This window comes from Ambystoma mexicanum, chromosome 6q (genome assembly GCF_040938575.1).
Source record: "Ambystoma mexicanum isolate Mex_15411 chromosome 6q, UKY_AmexF1_1, whole genome shotgun sequence".
NCBI classification, from domain to species: domain Eukaryota; kingdom Metazoa; phylum Chordata; class Amphibia; order Caudata; family Ambystomatidae; genus Ambystoma; species Ambystoma mexicanum.
In genome coordinates this window covers 93,517,984-93,536,632 of record NC_090937.1, presented here as the reverse complement: position 1 = coordinate 93,536,632, position 18,649 = coordinate 93,517,984, and the positions used below count along the sequence as shown (strand labels likewise).

The 18,649-nt window shown below is 44.6% G+C and overlaps 1 protein-coding gene across 1 annotated transcript in view; it reads right to left on the bottom strand.

Moving 5' to 3' along the window:
- LOC138515803 (broad substrate specificity ATP-binding cassette transporter ABCG2-like) overlaps positions 1 to 12,934 on the bottom strand; it is a 570,220-nt gene extending 557,286 nt beyond the window's left edge. The window contains exon 1 of the mRNA XM_069630538.1: positions 12,877 to 12,934. The gene's annotated coding sequence lies outside the window, so the exon portion shown is untranslated. The remainder of the gene's footprint in view (positions 1 to 12,876) is intronic.
- Between the last annotated feature and the right edge of the window lie 5,715 nt (positions 12,935 to 18,649).

The window sequence follows — 18,649 nt, the reverse complement described above, 5'->3', positions numbered from 1 at the left end:
AGCCTCTTTTCATTTCCATGTCCATGTCACACTGGCAACACATGCCTTGCTGTACCACATTATAGCAATGCACCAAACCCATGCAGTGGTGCTGCATGAAAAAAAAAGCTAAATACTCTTACATATTCCCTCCTTTTTTCTGAGAATTTGGCAGTCCAAGCCATAATTAGAGGAAAATCAACTTGCTCCCTTCCTTCTTTTAAAATGTAGCAATCCAACAAAATGAATATTCACCTGCAAAAACGAAAAAGTTGAAAAACCACTGTCCAATCAACATAATATCAAAATTCATCTTTGGGTCCATATGTTCCTTCCCAATGGAATTGTCCATAGTCCAGTGCTTCAATTTTATACTTGAAGTCAATCAAAAACAATAAGATAAAACAAATAACTAAAACAAAGAATTAAAATAACAGATTAAAATAATTAATTAAAATAATAAATACGTGGAACTCCATACGCCAGGACACTTGTCTGCCTCTGATATGTCCCGACCAGCGATGTCACATCATTTGGTTCATTCGGGTGTTCTTCTATCTTGGTACTCTTGGATCCTTTTCTATAGAAGTCATCTTTTCTTTGGCATTCCGGTTATTTTGTCTTCACCTCCACTCGGAGGCAGGCATCATTCGATCTTCATCCAGGGGACTCCAGGACTCCATTGTCTCCCGTGACCTCCGGTATAAATATGTTAATATTCTAAATCAAATAGAAAAGAAACAGATTAAGTATATAGCACAATACTAACTTCACCCTTTTGCCAAAAATAGAACATGCTTTGTAAAACATTTCGCCCTTTTTCTTTCGCCTTCTGAAATTAAGCACAGGTTAAAAAGAAAACAATCATACATAAAACAACATTCAATATTTAATGCATTTTCATTCTGCACACCAACTCCATAAACTTCAGCTTCTTTTTTTATATTATATATATATTTACATATGTTACAATGTTTATGTGCCATTTATCTTTATTTACCTTCTCTGTCACTGCCTCCTGACTGTACCCATTTATTTTACCTTTTTGTGTTCAAGGGACTTTATCTGTTTCTACACGCTCCAGATTTTTTATCTCATGTCTTGGATGACATGGCTTGATTTGGTTTACATGCGCAAACTGTTCTGTTGCTGTTTCACCTTCAGTCTTTAAAATTTTGTAAACTACAGGAGAGACTTTATCTATAATTCGGAATGGCCCCTGCCAGGCTGCTAGGAATTTGGAATTTTTCTGTTTACTTTTTCCAAAATGAAATTTATATACCTGATCCCCTACACAATATTCCTTTACTGTTGACTTTTTATCATAATATGTTTTAGCACTGTCAGCAGCCCTTTCCAGATTTCTCTGTACAAAAGCAAATGCATGTTGTAAATGCATCCTCAGCTCATCAATGTATTCATGAACTGTAGATGCGCTTACAAGTGTTTGCTCATGTGTTCTGTATAGCAGGTGTTGCAGCAACACCATTTTCCTATCTGTCAAGACCTCATGTGGGCTAATACCTGTTGCTTTGGCAGGAGTTGATCTGATTTCCATCAAAACCAACGGTAAACGTAAATCCCAGCTGGAACCTGCTTCAGCTACAAATGTCTTTAAAATGTCCACAACAGACCTATTACCCCATTCAACTCCACCTGAAGAAGCCGCCCGATATGCGATGTGTAGTTTCCTTTTCACACCCAGTATTTGCCAAACCTTGCTCATTAGAGCACTTGTGAAATGACTTCCTCTGTCTGACTCAATTCTTTATGGCAACCCAAACCTTGAGAACACATAATTCACTAGCAATGTGGCTGCTGTTTGCGCACTACAATCTGGTGCAGGAATACATTCAATCCACTTCGACATCAAACATACCACACTCAAAATATAACGGTTTCCTCTGCTCGACCTTTTTAAAGGCCCTACATAGTCTATTTGCAAATCTGACCATGGAAGGGTTAGGCCTCTTTTCATTAGTGGAGCTCTGTGCATTGGTGAAGCAGGTTTAAATTGGGCACATACTAGACATCCTCTAGTATTCAATTCCACATCTTGGGACATATGTGGCCAATAAGCATAATCTTTTAGTATTTCTAATGTTTTTTTGTGAACCTCTGTGGCCTGCAGTTTTGGCATCATGTGCATGGTGTAGCATTAGCCCTCTAAATGAAAGGGGTACCACCCATTGTATCTGTCCTGTAATGGACTCTCTAACCATGAGCCAATCCTGTAGTCTAATTCGTTTTTTATTCTTTAATAGCACCCTCAATTCCTCTTTTCCCACGCAATCATCTTCTGTTAAAGGGTTTTGTCCAGGATCAATCAAATGGTTATAATAGATTCCCAAAATTCGATCATTCTTTTGTGCCTCAATCAAATCTTGGTCTGGGGTGTTGTAACTCCATTGTACCACTGATTGTTCTGTCTCCTTTGGTGCTTTAGAACGTGTTACTGCATCAGTCTGTATTTCACCCAGTAAATGTTCAATAGGTAGCAATTCTCCCATCACAGCCCTAATTTTAGCCAGGTGGTCTGCCTTATCATTCCCCTCTTTATCCTCTCCTGGAGTTTTTAAATGCCCACAAATTTTTCTCCAGTATATTGTCAAATTATTTTCTGACACCCATTTGTCTATGGCTTGTATCATTTGTACATGCTTAAGTGGCTTTTTGTTGTATGTAATCATGCCTCTCGCTTTCCAGCCAGGTAGATATTCCACAAAGCTATTTCGTGCATAGTCAGAATCAGTCACCAGGACAATTTCACTGAATTTATTATCAATTTCAGTAGCAACTGCTTTATAAATGGCTGCCAATTCCGCTACTTGACTGCTCCTAGCTCCAATTCTCATCCCTATGCTGGGAATACCTTCACATTTCAACCAGACATTTCCTATTCCTGACACTAATTGTTTATTACTGTCATTTTAATGTGAAAAGCACAACCATCAACATATACAGTTGGCAAGTCCTTGAATGTTTTTTCATCAAAAGCTTTGTGTGGTGATTGTTCAAACTCCTGTAAATTAGGTTCTATTTCCATTTCGTTTGATGCTTGTTCAGCTGCACAGTCGTGTAAATCTGCTAAACCTTGAGCAATTGGGCTCTTTTTATTTTGGCTATATCTCACTTCTACAGGAAAACCTTGTAATGCTAGCGTCCATGAAGTGATTCTGGACTGCGCTAGATTACCTGACCTAATTCTTTTACTCTCTAAGAATTGCAAAGGTTGATGATTTGTTTCAATAATCACCTTTTCTCCCTGAACAATGGGATGGAAATGTTGTAGCGCCCACACAGTGGTTAATTGGGCCTTTTCACATTCATTGAATTTCATTTCAACTTGGGAAAATGCTTTACTTGCATAGGCAATGGTTTTGTGATTCACATCATGTTTTTGTGATAACACTGCTGACATACAATGTTCAGAGAAACCTATTTCTATAAAGAAATCCCTATCCTTTATGGGGTATGCTAAACATGGTGCCTTTACAAGACATTCCTTCAATTTGGCTACTGCGTCAGACTGCTCTTTCTCCCATTTCCAGGGCCTATTTAGTTTTAGCAGTTTAGTCAATGGTTGAGTGAATTCAGCATAATTTTCAATTAACTTTCTGTTATAGCCTGTCATTCCTAATAAACTTTTCACCCCTTTCACATTTTTAGGGTCTTTTAGTTTTTGTATGGCCTCTATTTTCTTCTTTTGTGGATTTAGTCCATGTTCAGTTACTTCATGGCCTAGAAAATTCACTTTTTTCTTGCACCATTGTGCTTTTTGTAAAGATACTTTGGCGCCTGCTTTCTGCAATTGGCCAAGAACATGTCTTATTTCATCAAAATGGTTTTTTAAGCTTTCATTTTTTATCAGGACATCATCCACATAAACTATGGTTCCTCTTTCCGCTACATCAGGCATGGCCTTCCTCAAAAATATTCCAAATTCACTCCCACTATTAACGTACCCGAACGGAGTTCTAACCCATGCGTATTGAGTTCTGTCAAATGTAAAGGAAAATAAATTCTGTATCTCCTCTGCCAATGGGACGCACCAATATCCAGAGGTGAGATCTAATGTGGTAAACACCTTTGAACCATGTACCTGAGCTAGGCCCTGATCAATGAATGGCAGTGGCCATCTGGACACTAGTACTCTTTTATTTAACTCCCTCAAATCTGCACAAAGCCGCCATTGACCATTTGGCTTTAACACACCTAAAATGGGCGTGTTGGATGTGCTATGGATAGGCCTGATGATTCCTTGCGATTCTAAATTTTTAATAATCTCTGCCAATGATTCTAAACATGCCAGCGGTAGTCTATACTGGCGTACAAATACTGGACTTCTGCTACACCCTTCCGGAAGTGTGGCCACATGTAAATTAGTTAACCCGCAATCATAGGCATCTTTTGCAAATACATCTTTAAATTCCATAAATATCTTCCTCAATTCCTTTCTATCCTCATCGTTGTCACACGATCCGCTAAGGAGATCTGCTCTTCTACCATCTTGGAAAATTCTGGAAAATGTTCCAGTAGTGGAATCTCGGCCCATTCCTCTAGCTGTGTGGCTGTGTCTCTTTGTAAAGCTGCCACTTTGAAATGTTTTGTCATGTCAGCTTCCATTTCAATGGGCTGATTTTCCATTTCATTTTCATTTAAATCAAATGTTATACAACTCTCTTGATAACAGCACACTGTCTCACTTGAATCATAAGGGTACACAGAATGAATTTTAAATATTCCTTTGGGCTGAGAGTCCAGGTATTCTGGCAACTCACCATTGGCATCTACATACTTTTCAGGGATATTTCCAATCACCATGTTATTTAGATCTACAGTATAATGTGATTTTTGTAGTGCCATTCCTAAAGGGGAGTTTTCCTCTAAGTGAATATCTTGACAACCCTTATTATTTACCATAATTCTTACAGGCCCTTCACCAATATCTACCAATGGAATGTATTCATAATCCAGGCCTTGCTGTTTTATGGATTCATTCAGGCATACAAATGCCTCAGAGCCTTTCATCTGCTGTCCATTTTTGCATTTCAGTGTTATTGCAAACTGTTTTGTAAATGCAGGAATAATAGTATCTTTCCTCATTTGTAGTTCGATTGCATAAGGAACCAGTTGTGCACAATGATAAGCCCTTCTTTTGTCTTCAAATTCAGGTGCCGGCCCACCTAGGCGTGACCATATTTTTTGATTAAGGAAATCTAACACCATACACATTCTGTGCATGATGTCATTGCCCATGTAAAAATCATTGTGTACTCCACTCACTATCCATACATTATGGTAAATTGTTTTCTGCCCAATGCTAATTTTAAGCATGCATCTGCCTGCAATTCGGTTTTCAAAGTTTGGACTGTACAACCCAGAAACATATTGGTTTTTAATCCTAAATTTCGGGATTTCCTCCCTCTCCATTATTTTTTGCAACAATTTCTCATTAATGAAGCTCCTCTCCTGTTCAAGCGCTAAAGTGGCTTTTATTGTTTTAAAACAGTCATTTATACCAACATGAACCCATGGTTGCTCATCTTCCATGTGTATTTCAGCAAGAGTGGTAATGTGTTTTTCTGAATCTGCTTTAGGAGTAATATTTTGTTTGCATATCTTTTCTTTTAAATAAAAATGTAATGTGTGCTCATCTATGGCGGTCTGCCAATTTTTCCTTGGGTCCAAGTATATTTGTACAGGTAGTTTTTCATTGTCGCTCTGCATTTTGTCTTGACACATTAATATAACAGTGACACTAGGTATGCAACTATTCTGGAGATATACCTCCACAGCATCATTTGTTTTGGCAACGGTGTGACATTCATTTATGTTGCTGTTTTGTGATTTTAGTTTCTTAGGTCTCAATGGTTTTTTGGTTAAGGACCACAGCACTCCATTCACCCCATCTATGAGAGGAGACAATCTTTTCAGGCAATCTGTCCCCATCAGAAATGGAATTTCACAAATAGATGTGATCAATACCTCTTATTTCATTCTGTGCTTTCCTATTTTTATGTCAACCTCAGTTACACCTATGATGGGCACCTCTTCCCCATTAAAGTTATGCACTGGACCTTGATTTTCCTTCACTGTGATTTGATTCTATGGGGATCTCCCTTCATTGATACTCTTTACCAGCTCCTTGGCCATACTTGTGGCCTGTGCGCCAGTGTCAATCATTGCAAATGTTTGGAATTTTTCTTCTACAGTGATGGGAGCATAATACCTGTCCTCAACTTCCTCTAATACACATAAGAAGTGTGAATTCTTACTCATTTCAGGACTCACCTTTCTCAGGCCTTTTTCACTTTTGGCTAAGCACATTGGTAAATGGAAAGACATTTTTCCCTCCTTTCTACCCATTTCTGCGCGAGAGACTTTATTCATTTCTCCATGTTCAGAGGTTTTTTGGAGTGTGGCCACTGTGCGCCTATCCATCCAGGTATCATCAGGGGCCACATTACAACCCTCCAACTGAACATGTGTAACAACATCATTCAGCAATCTGTCATTGTTTAATTCTGTGCATTTGTGATCATTTATTGTGGTACCAGCCATTTCAGCCTCTTCAAAGATGTGGCTCAAAGAATTCTTCAAGTGATTGGCATGTACCCTCCTTTGGAGTATTTCCTTTTTCTGCCTGTTTGGTCATTGTTTTGACTGCGCAGGGAAGAAATTATAGCATCCCCACTTACTCCCTGTTTACTGGTATTCCCCAAGCATGAGTCATTTTTCTTAAATCTGTCTCTTTGTTCTCTTGGAGTTTCAGGTTTTCTTATTTCATTTGTACAAATCTTCAATGTTTGATTTAGCTCTAGGTTAAACCGTACCTCTCTTTTAGAAGTATTTGCACTTTCTGTTACATGTTCATTTACTGGCATTTTCACTTTTAAATCATTAGACATCTCAGAGTCATTATGCAAAATTACATCAGAGCAATCTGTCTTTTCGGCGCTGTATGTATCCTGAGCACTTAGTCACTTTTCAGAAGAAGCCCCCGGTCATTGCTATGGCCATCTGCCCCCTCCTTTGATGACTGTTTTTGTGCTGTACAAAGCTTCCCTATTTGTTCAGCCAACATTTTCACTTGGGCCTCAAGGCACTGGAACCTTTCCATCTATCTAGAATCCTCCCTCTGTGGCCTAGATCGATATTGGTTGCTTTCTCCCTGATTGGATCTATTCTGATACCTCTCAGGTGAGTTATTTCTATTGGGATAGTTTCTGAACTCTTGATTCATTTGTGGAGGGGAGCGGGGTGCACCCATCCTTTGGTTGTAGTCCCCTGGTGGGGAATCATTGTACTGACGTGGAGTGTAATTCATGTTCTGTCTCATGTCCTGTCTCACATGGACAACTGAATATCAAAATCTCTGCATTTTAATTGCATGTCTTTTTGGCATCCTTCTAATTCTGTTCTTAACATCTCTTTTTTACTTGCCCATCTAAGTCAGTCTTTAACCTGTTAATTAGCTGGGTATCATTTTCTTGCATTCGCAGGGACCTATTCAAAATAAACCATATTTTGGTGCATAGCCGTATTAAACAGTCTTTCTCTGCACTTTTATCGGCTGCATTCAATAACCTTGTAAGGCAGACCTGAATTATGCTGCCTTCTGCAAAAATATTGTCTAGTTTTTCTTTCTGCACCTCACCCTGAATGCGGTCATGCCATTCTGAGGTACTGTTTGATGACCACGTCCCATGTGCAAACAACTTTGCCTCTAAATATTGCACTAGGTCTGAGAATGTGGTTTTCCTTTGTGACATTCTGAAATTTGTTTTTGGTGACACACTGTTATTATGAAATTGATTCCCTTTAATGTACAGATGGCAGTGTGAGATACACTTGCCACGCCCAGTAGGTGCTCTATGACAACATTCCCGGCCTGCAACGCACCATAAATATGTTGGGTATTTTGTATAGATTTGGGGCCTAGCGGTATTTTCTTACCGCCAAAATGAACATAATTCAGTAATAACCACTCTTTGCATTCAGATTAGATTTGATATATAGTACTACAGTATACATACATTATTTCAGCACACAGATGCATTTAGTGGTATACATTATGTTGGTATGCGTTATTGGTGGTATTTCTGGTGAGCATAATTCCTTTGTTTTTTATGTGGCCCCAATATCCAGAACCCCTTATTTTTGCTTAGTTTGTTCGTGTGATCACTAGTGAGGCCTCAGGCTTACATTTCAGGAACACCACCTTTTCAATTGGAGTGCCACCATGGGCTGTCCTCACTGACTTATCTACGACAGCGAGCTAACATGCGGTATTTATCACCAACTTATCTACATCGGTGAACTATGTCCGGGGCCTCTCTTTCTGCTTACTCATGTACCTCCAGCAGTAGTGTATTTCATTATTTTATTATTATGTTCCGTTCAGAAAACACACACTTATATACTGAATGGAATCATGCACACAGCTACCGTCAAGTCTTATTTTTAGCTACCTTAAAAAATGACAATTGCACTGTCTAAACCTCTCCCCATATTATCAGAACTGTAATGGTAGATGCACAAATAAAAGAGAAAAATAAAACACACTATCCGTCTGCTTTCAGATATTTTTTGTGTATTATAAAAAATTGCATTTCAACACGATCTTACTCTTTTTACAGAAATAAATGGAAATTGCCGAGTAACAACCTTATCTGTAACAAAATGAGAAGAGAGCCGACTGAACATATTCAATTTGCAACATTCAACATGTTGATAAAACACTGGAATTCCCTCTTTTACTCTAACTGAATAGTTTCGCACACATACGCACTGCCCCAGCACTCTGCAATATAATCACCAAGCCTGTCCAGCATGTGAAATTCTTCGGCTGGTCGCCTTCTGGAAGTCCCTCTTAGATCACCCCAGCAAGGACGAGCATCTGCCGTCACTCAAACTGGGGCTTATTGACTGGAATTCCCAGTCTCTGCAGCAGTGCACTGGGATCTGCTTTTTCAATCAGGAAACTCCCCAGCCACCAGCCAGGTCTTTCTCCCAGCTGTGTAAAATGTCTTCCCTCTCTTCTTCTCCGAGGTTCATTAGAAAAGCTCTGTTACAGCCTACCAAATGAGTTCAACCAATGAAATTCAATCATGTCCTACCCTCCTTCCCTTGAACAATGGCTTGGCTTATACAGTTGCAACTGTAACAAAACTGATTTCCTGCTTATTTGAGTATTTGCTTCCTGCAAATACTGTGGACAGAGCAAAGATAGAAGCAAAGAGAAAATAATCTGGATGCGAGTTTACAATGACTTTCAGAGCCTGTCATTTTCCATCTCATTTTGCACTGGAGAACACATTATATTATTAATGAGTTATAATCGTTAGTATTGTTAATGAGGTTAGTTCATTAATCCTCAACTGTATCTCCTGCAACAGAGGAATTTCAGGTGAGAAAAAAATATATGTGCTTTTAACTGTGAAAAATTATTTGCATTTTAGATGTAGAAATCGTTTTTGACTGAATAGCCTGTTTTCATTTACATTGTCACACTGGCAACACATGCCTTGCTGTACCACATTATAGCAATGCACCAAACCCATGCAGTGGTGCTGCATGAAAAAAAATGCTAAATACTCTTACACTCCCGAATGCTGCAGGGATTACATTCAAATCCCTCTGCATCATCCATAAGGCTTCCTGGGCCCGAGGACCAGACCATCTTCACCTCTATCTCCTCTGGCACCAACTCGTGTGTAAAGCGTTTTGCTCAACAGAGGGTCTCTCACTTTCCTCTGAGGGCTTCCTTCTTTGGAACAGCCTCCCCCTCTCTCTGCGCCTTGAGCAGCATCTTCTCAAATGTAGGAAACTCCTTAAGAATTTACTATTTTTCCTCTAATTCCACGTGTCCCACAGAATCAGTGTCCTTGGACCTTGACCTCCCACACCAATTCTTCCGAGCTCCTCCACAGTACTTGCATCTGCACCCCCTTCACTCTGGAGACTTGCACGGCCCAGGCCGTGTAGCACTCAACACTCCTAGCACTTCGTCCATGGCTCACCCACGAGCTCAGACTCTCCAGCACTTACCCCCTTCTTCCTCCTGTACTTGCACATCCGGAATACACACAAGGCATCGTAAGTTCGTTCCTCTCCCTCTTCACCCTCTGCTCTTGTGTTTTAATCTACTTCCCACCCTCCCCCAGTGCCCTGTGGGCGCTTTGAAACATTTGATATTGTACAAGCGCCCAACAAGCAAACAATAAATAAATAAAGTGAGCACCTCCCTTCAACAAAGGGTCATAACGGAATGGGTGGTGCACCCATTAAGTTAAACTGTTGAACATTAGCAGGGCGCTGCCATAAATAAAAAAACAGTTTGAAAACTGTTCCACCAGCACGGCAGAGACTAGGAAGGCGGACCAGTTCCTGGCAAGGCAGCAGTTGGGTAATATCCCCGTCAGCTCTAGGATGTCCTAGTTTTTGGCTCTGTCTGCCCAGGGAGGGTGAAGTTGGGGGGCACATCCCCAGTGGTTACGCCACCGGCTGAGCTGATGCACACGTTCATCCTTATTAGGGTGACAATATAAAAACCCATTAACTTGGATAATGATAGGCAGTTATTTACAGCGCTACCAAACAGAAAACTGTGGTAGCAAGCGCTATGCAAAAAACAAGCACAAGTTCTCACTTAAACAATTCATTGCAGTTGTATGTTGGCAACACCAGGGATGTGTACCTTATGTGTGGCATTAAATGAATTCACGCATGGTCCGAGGACTCATATTTGAAGGAATGGACAAGAAATCGGAGGGGGGGCTCACTTGTTGATTGTGTTTCGGTTTTTTCTTGAGCTACTAGCCCACCACGTTGCCCAATTATAATTGCGTCTACACCGCAACGGTTCAATATAAAGCGCATACTACCGCAAGCAAATCCCTCCTCCCTTTTTCCTCAATATAAATGGCATGTACATATATGAAAGGGTGGATTGGGTACGGAAAGGTCAAAGTGGGCGGGAACTAACGGTCCCTTTTTTGGGGAAACCAGCGAGCGGTTTTTTTTTTACCCGGTGCACGGTTCCAGGGCGGCAGTGATGGACACCTTTATGTGTTTAGCAAAGTGCTCCCTAATGGGGATTTGAACCTGGGTCCCGCGGCAGACAACACACGAGCGCCACACTGCGCTGAGCTATCTTGCCACTGCTGCCTTCCTGTTGTTCCTTTGTATAGACTGGCTGGCAGGCTCTATTAGAGCTCAGAAGGGGGGGGGCATGTGGGTGCGGTCAGTCAGAGAACCAAAAGAGGCCCTGGAAGTATTATTCAACGTTGCCCCATCTTACACATTTTAAGCAAGCCCAGCTCTTTTCCTATAAGAACATTGGGAAATACCTACACAAAGGAGCCCCGTGGCACACACGAGCGCCACACTGCGCTGAGCTATCTTGCCACTGCTGCCTTCCTGTTGTTCCTTTGTATAGAGTGACTGGGAGGCTTCCTAAACGCTGCATGCTGTGGGGGACAATGACCCAGGAATGGATATTTAAAAGTGCAAGTTTCAACCTCGGCGGGATGTTGGGCGCCTCTCACCGGGGACAGGCTACCGCTCTGAGTCAGTCCCCCAGACAACGGCAGACCTGGTCGCCCTGTGCTGCAACCTGCACCTCCGCCTGATAGAAGCGATGTGAGACTTTGCCAAGTGAGGGGAGCAGGTATGTTGGTGACTCCTCGTCCCCTCTCACGCTCTATTAGAGCTCAGAAGGGGGGGGGGCATGTGGGTGCGGTCAGTAGGAGAACCAAAAGAGGCCCTGGAAGTATTATTTAACGTGGCCCCATCTTACACATTTTAAGCAAGCCCAGCTCTTTTCCTATAAGAACATTGGGAAATACCTACACAAAGGAGCCCCGTGGCACACACGAGCGCCACACTGCGCTGAGCTATCTTGCCACTGCTGCCTTCCTGTTGTTCCTTTGTATAGAGTGACTGGGAGGCTTCCTAAACGCTGCATGCTGTGGGGGACAATGACCCAGGAATGGATATTTAAATGCTGCATTCTTTGTTTGTTCTCGTCTGTATTAATATTGCTGTAAACACAGTATGTGTGGGGTGCAGTGGCGAAAAGGAAGGTATGGTATTGGCATTTTGGGGTGAGGGGGTTACAGAAGGGTTACATAGTTCCACTACTTTTTTTTAACAGTTCTACTACTGGGGCTTCGTGTGTTGGTGTGCGAGTGATCTGATAAAGTGTGCATTACTGTGTTTTAATGCACACTGGTGCGTATGCAATGTTCCAGATGACACTTACGTTGTTTTACTTTTCACACTAGTCTGATAGTGTCACCTAGTTACGGTTTTGTGTCCCTTATGCACATAACATGTTTTTCTTAAAAGGAAAGTTATTTTTTAAGACATTTTGCTGGATAATGGGGGGTAGGAAGGGTCTGCGCCTGCGAGTGTACATATTGGTGAATGGGGACAACGAAGCGGGGGGACTTATAGAGTAAAACTGATCGGGGACACGGGTATAAAAGCAACATGGGTCAGGGCATAATGAGACGTTGATGAGTTGCTGCAATATTTATTATTTAATCTCCTTTAAAATCGCTCTGCAACACATTTTTTTTGTTGACCAAAAACGCCCTTTTCGGCGGGAATCAGTTACATAAAAGTAACATTCCCGTGTGCGCTCGTGGGTCACTTTGGAAATCACTCATCAGAATTGTACACCCACTCTGGAGCATTTCACCCCATGACCACCATCCCCAATGCCCCTCCATTAAGATCACGCGGGACCAGCATTGTAATATACAGACTCTTATTAGAACTCTGACAGAACTATGCATACGACACTCATTGCAAAGCACCTGCGGCGCGGCGGCACCCCGAGACTGCGTGCGTGCGTGCATTGGGGTACGGTGACGCAGTGGCACTTACCCAGCGAGTGCAAGTCTCTCGACCTCGGCGGGATGGGGGCGCCTCTCACCGGGGACAGGCTCCCACTCTGAGTAAGTCCCCTTCCCCCCCAATGGCAGTCCTGGTCGCCCTGTGCTGCAACCTGCACCTCCGCCTGATAGGAGCGATGTGAGACTTTGCCAAGTGAGGGGAGCAGGTATCTTGGTGACTCCTCGTCCTCTCTCACGCTCTATTAGAGCTCAGAAGGGGAGGGGGTGGGGGGGCGAGCATGTGGGTGTGGTCAGTCAGAGAACCAAAAGAGGCCCTGGAAGTAATGTTCAACGTGGCCCCATGTTACACATTTTAAGCAAGCCCAGCTCTTTTCCTATAAGAACACTGGGAAATACCTACACAAAAGAGCCCCGTGGGGCCGTGGCCTGCCTGAAAAGAACCTGAGGGCCAGGCCAACCCCGAGTGTACCCCACACCGGGCCCCTGTCCCAGAGCCTCCTCAGGAGCAGCCCGTGCAAACGGCATCCCTATGACGTAACACACACCTCGGGACGCCCCAAAGCCCCTACACGAATCCCCCCGACTGAAAGCGCAGGGGTCCGACAGTCAAGGTGCGGGTTGGTGTCATTGTATGAGTTTTTTTTTTTACTGGTTCTCCACACAACATGTTACACGTTCAATCGCCTGCGTGCAGCCTTAGGTGTAGGGATAGTCGCTCCGTGACTGTGTTGCATAAGCACGCGAGCTCGGTGTATTCCTCGCGACGCTTTTCAAGGGTGTGACCCTAGGCGTGCGTGCGTGTGTGTGTGAAAGAGAGAGGACAATAGCCACAGACACATGCTCTCTGTGACGGGTCGGGTTGGTCACTGGGTGGTTTGCTCACCTTCCAGGAATCTTTCTGGGAACACAGGAAGGGCTGGATTTTTCGTAAGCCTGGAAGTGTTTTTGTGCTGGGGAGTGGCATGCGGGTGACACGGATGGATGACAAGTGTGACAGGACAGGCAATACAGTAATGACAGTTGTAGGAATGAGGAGACTGACGACCAGGATGTGAGGTGGAAAAAACTTTGGCCACAAGCTTTATTTTAGTACCAGCCATGGTGCAAAAGAAAAACCAGCCCTAACATCACATAAGGATAACAATACTATATTTTGGGGACAGAGGGAACAGGTGAGCGGGGGGCCCTAACCCCATTAGGGGCCCGCTCGAGGCTGATCCCCGCCGCCACCCTGAGGGGATGCTGACCGGCATCTCCCAGGTCCCCCCAAAATAATAGATTGTGAATTAAGTACAGCCTCTGGCTGCTAGGGTCCAGAAAATATTCCCGGTGAAGGTGTCCATACCTTCAATGGACAGGTGAACCCCGTCACTGCAGAACATGGCCTGGTTGTGTACCGAGATCCCATGTTTAATAAATTTGTGGCCTGAGAAAAGGCAGAAATTGGCCACAGCTTTGTTCAGTTTGCGCCTAGAAATCTCCATGGCTTTGTTGCACTCTGCCCCATGCCAATGTTGGCGAGGGATGATTTCTGACATCATCACTTCTGTTCGAAGTCTTAGCATGTGTGCCAGGGATCTGAGGAAGGTCCAGGATTTCAGCCAGGAGAAGCTTCCTGCCCAGCTGAGGCAAGTCATTGCCCCCGAGGTGTATGATGAGAAAATCGGGGGAGGTGAGCAGGCCCCCAGTAGGCCAGCCAATTTGTCGTGTAGGTGTCGTGTAGGTCTCCCCAGCGCATGCCCGGCTTGCCCCACCAGTAGGTGATGGTGTCCTGGAAATGCATGCCGTCCTGGGTTTCCTCCAGCCATCTGCTGGCTCTGGTAATGAAAGAGTGGCCCACGATCCACGCCGTCTGGGACGGGGGGTAGCCTGTGGTTAGAGGAAAATGGGGGGGGGGAGAGGGAAGGGGGGGAACGGAGGATACTGTTAGATCAAGTCTTTTCTGATGTATCTTTTGTAAGCCCCCGATTTCCAACCCCCAATCCCTTTTATGGCTTTCTCTTGCAGCCGCCCCATCCAGGCTGAAGTGGCTGCTCCTATCCTGAAGGAGTGGGATCCAAACTCAGTAGGATTCCATCCTATAGCTATTATAGTCTTCTTGAGGACAGACCTCACCTGGAATCTACTGAGGGCAGACCCATTTTTGTGTGTGAATAATTGCCCCCCCCCGACTGGGGCGCTTGTTCATGAATGCCCTGGTGGTGCAAATGGGGCAATATTCTGTTTCCTCAATGCAGTACAGGTTGATGATCCTCCCTTTTCCTAACTGATCAGTTTTGGACCTACACAGTTTCACAGCCATGGAATCCTTCCCCAGGTGGATGTCGCCTATATCCAGCCCTTCCTCTGATCCTGTGTTTTTGGAGGCTATCTCGCTGATCCTGAACGCCCCAAAGTAGTTTAGTGTGAAGGCAGCTCTAAATAGTGAGGTCTCGTAGGCATTGTTGCATACTGCAGGGAGGGTGTCTAGCAGAATTTTTAATTTAGCAAAATTGAGGGGGCGCCTGGTGTCTGTCTTGACCCCTTCCATTTTGGACCAACCCTTGAGTGCATATCTGGTTAGTGTGCCGTGGGTGGGGTCGGGTGCCCCCGCTAATCTAGTGTAATATGAAACTGCTGCCAGATGGGATGAAGCCCATGCCTTCTTTTTGCTTTGTTTGAAAGCCCACTCCATAAAGTCATTGACATGGCACTCCTGTATATCCCTGATGTTGGTGACTTTTGTGATCCTTCCAAAATCAGTCAAGCCCTTATTGTACATTTTGGCAGTTTTCTGTGCCAGCGCCTTTTTGGCCAGTTCCCCTAAGACACCTTTAGGCTCACCTGTAGGAGTGTGGTGCCGGGAAAGGCAACCCCTTTTGTCCGTGCCCGGGGGTGAGGGTAGAGCTGGGCGCGGGCATCTCAGGTAAGAGCTGTGACCGGCTGGCTGGCGGGGGCTGCCTTGGGTGTGTCCATGATGGCCCAAACCTCTTCTGGAACTGCTGTCCTCCTGGCTTCTGCCTGTGGGTTTAGTGCCTTGAAAGTGGAGAACTGAAAACGGGACAGAGCGTCAGCAGCCTTATTATCTTTGCCTGCAATGTGCCGCCCAATTATTACAATGTTATTTTCCAGGATGACTTTCGTCATTTCTCTCAACACTTTTAGCACCAGAGGGCAGGAGGCAGCACCCTTGTTTAAAATGTGTACAACCGCCATGTTGTCTGACCATGTGACCAGTTCTGTGTTGGCCAACAGGTCCCCCCATAGGTAGAGTGCCAGCCATAAGGGGAATATCTCTAGCAATGTGATGTTCCTGGTCCAGCCCCTCTGCTGCCAGCAGGGCGGCCAGTGGCCGGCGCACCACTTGTTACCAAAACATACCCCAAAGCCTCTGCTGCCAGCCGCATACGTGAACAGGGACCTTTTGTCTGCCCCATTCATGGGTTTGCGCCATATCACTTGGCCATTGAAGTTGTTAAGAAATGCTTCCCACATGGCCAGGTCTTGTGTTATCTCCTTGCCCAATCTGATGTGGTGGTGTGGCTTTGTAACCCCCCTCATTTTTAGTTCCAGGCTCCTGTGAAAAACCCGGCCTTGGGGCATGATTCTGGTGGCAAAGTTCAGCTTCCCAGCAAGGGACTGTATTTCACGCAGCGTTGCCTTGTCCCTGCCTGTCATCTGCCTTATTGTCTGAAGAAGGTCCTCTATTTTGTCCCTGGGCAGGCGGCACTCCCCCATGGAAGAGTCAATCTCTATTCCTAGAAATGACAGGGTGGTGGTGGGTCCTACAGTTTTCTCGGGTGCCAGAGGAACCCCTAATTCCTGCATGGTTTCCCTGAATGTTTTTAGGGATGAGCTGCATAGGAGAGACCCTGCTGGGCCAGTGAAGAAGAAATCATCCAAACAGTGTACCGTTCTGGCTCTGGGCATGGCCTGTTGGAATGCCCACTGTAAGAAAGAACTGAACTGTTCAAAATAGGCACACGCGATGGCGCAGCCCATGGGAAGGCATTTGTCAACATAGAATTTATTGTCAAAATGGAAACACAGCCACTGGTAGGTGCTCTTGTGCACGGGCAGCAGCCTGAAAGCTGACTTAATGTCTGCTTTTGCCATGAGAGCGTGTCTACCTGACAGTTTTACTAGGTCGACAGCATCTTGCACGCAGCTGTAAGAGACAGCGGCCTCCGTGGCAGGGATGCCGTCATTGAAAGAGCTACCGGGTGGGTGTGATAAATGATGGATCATCCTGAACTCCCCGGCTCTTTTTTGGGCACAATGCCCAGGGGGGAGCATAAAAACTCAGTGAAGGGGGGGGGTGCTGGAAGGGGCCCTCAATCCTCCCTAGTTGTAGCTCTTTATCAATTTTTTCTCTTATTATGTTAGCTTGGGATGAGGCAGATTGTAGGTTCTTGGGTATGGTGGGAGATCCCTGGCCCTTGAATGGCATCCGGAAGCCATCTTTGAAACCCTGAGCCAGGGATGCTCTAGCTGCTGGGTCAGGGTAGTTCTCTAACATTTTTAGCAGTTGGTCAAATTTTATTGTTGAGGCCCCTAATCTATATCTAGTGCATGTTTTTGCCCTCAGTGACTTTTGGGCTGGGCCTGGAAGGAGAGGCCTTTGTGCAATTGTTGCTGCTGTGGCCACCACTGCATGTGCTGCATTGGTGCTTGTATCTGCACTCGGTGCCCTTGTTACATGACCCTCTGTTGAAGTACCAGCAGGACCCCGGAGTGCTTCCTTTGGCCCCCCCATTGCTGCGGTTGCCAGACTGCCCCTGATTATGCCCTGTTTTTTGCCCCCCTGGGGGCGTTCTTCGAAAGGGGGGTTTGTTTTTGTTAGTATTTATACTGTCATGTTGAGGCCTGCGCTGGTTATGTTGCCTGTTTCTACCCCTTCTATTATACTGATGCTCATAGTCCTTGCTGCTTTGGGCGCTCTTAGCTGAGTTTTCTTTTAATACATGAAAAAGATACAATTTAGGGTCTTCCTCCTCCCAGCCCAGGTCAGAGAATCTCTGCATCTCCTTCCTGAACTCTCTATCATAGTTCAGCCAAGACTCCCCCCCAAAGGTATTGTGAATCTCCAAAATTCTGTGGTGGTAGGCAATCAGTGCAGTGCCCTCTTCTGGGAATTTTTCTAGAATTATTGTGGATAGTATTTGAAAAGAGGCCTCCCAGTTCTGAATATTCTTCTCCAGTGTGGGCCTCTTTGCTCTCTCTTTTTCTTCCTCTTTCTTATCCCTTTTTGAAATGCCAAAACCTAATTCTTCATATTCCAATAGGCAGAAAATGTCAATAAATTGCTTTTTCCAGATCTTTCTCTTAATTTTCCGCTCAATGTGCCATGCAATGGTCTTTTTTAGGCTTCTATTTACACTTTTGCCGGCGGTGCTCCTCCCATATTTAGTCATATGAGGGGTTGGAGACGGTACATCATTGCTAGGCCCAACCCATGCTTTAAGGTGGCCCTGGTCATCCTCGCCCCCAGATTCCGACTCTGTGTCTGTGCTGTCACTCTCGCTGCTGGAGCTGCTCGAGTCATCCCTGTGCCTCCTCTTTTTCCCAGCACCCGCACCCTTATGCCATTTTAAAAATTGTTCAAGCGTAGGCCCCAAATCATTGCTTTTCACAGTACCTGATTTTGCTTTTCTTTTGGTGCCTGGGTGGGTGTCTGAAGAGGCGGGCATGCTGCGGACGTCAAGGCGCTGCTTCTTCCTAGCTGGTTGCTCCCTTTCTGCTGGCTCCTCATCGCCGTCGACCTCCTCTTCCAGTGCGCCTGCATCATCCTCGTTGAGGCCGGTGGATGCGAGCTCTGCCATTCT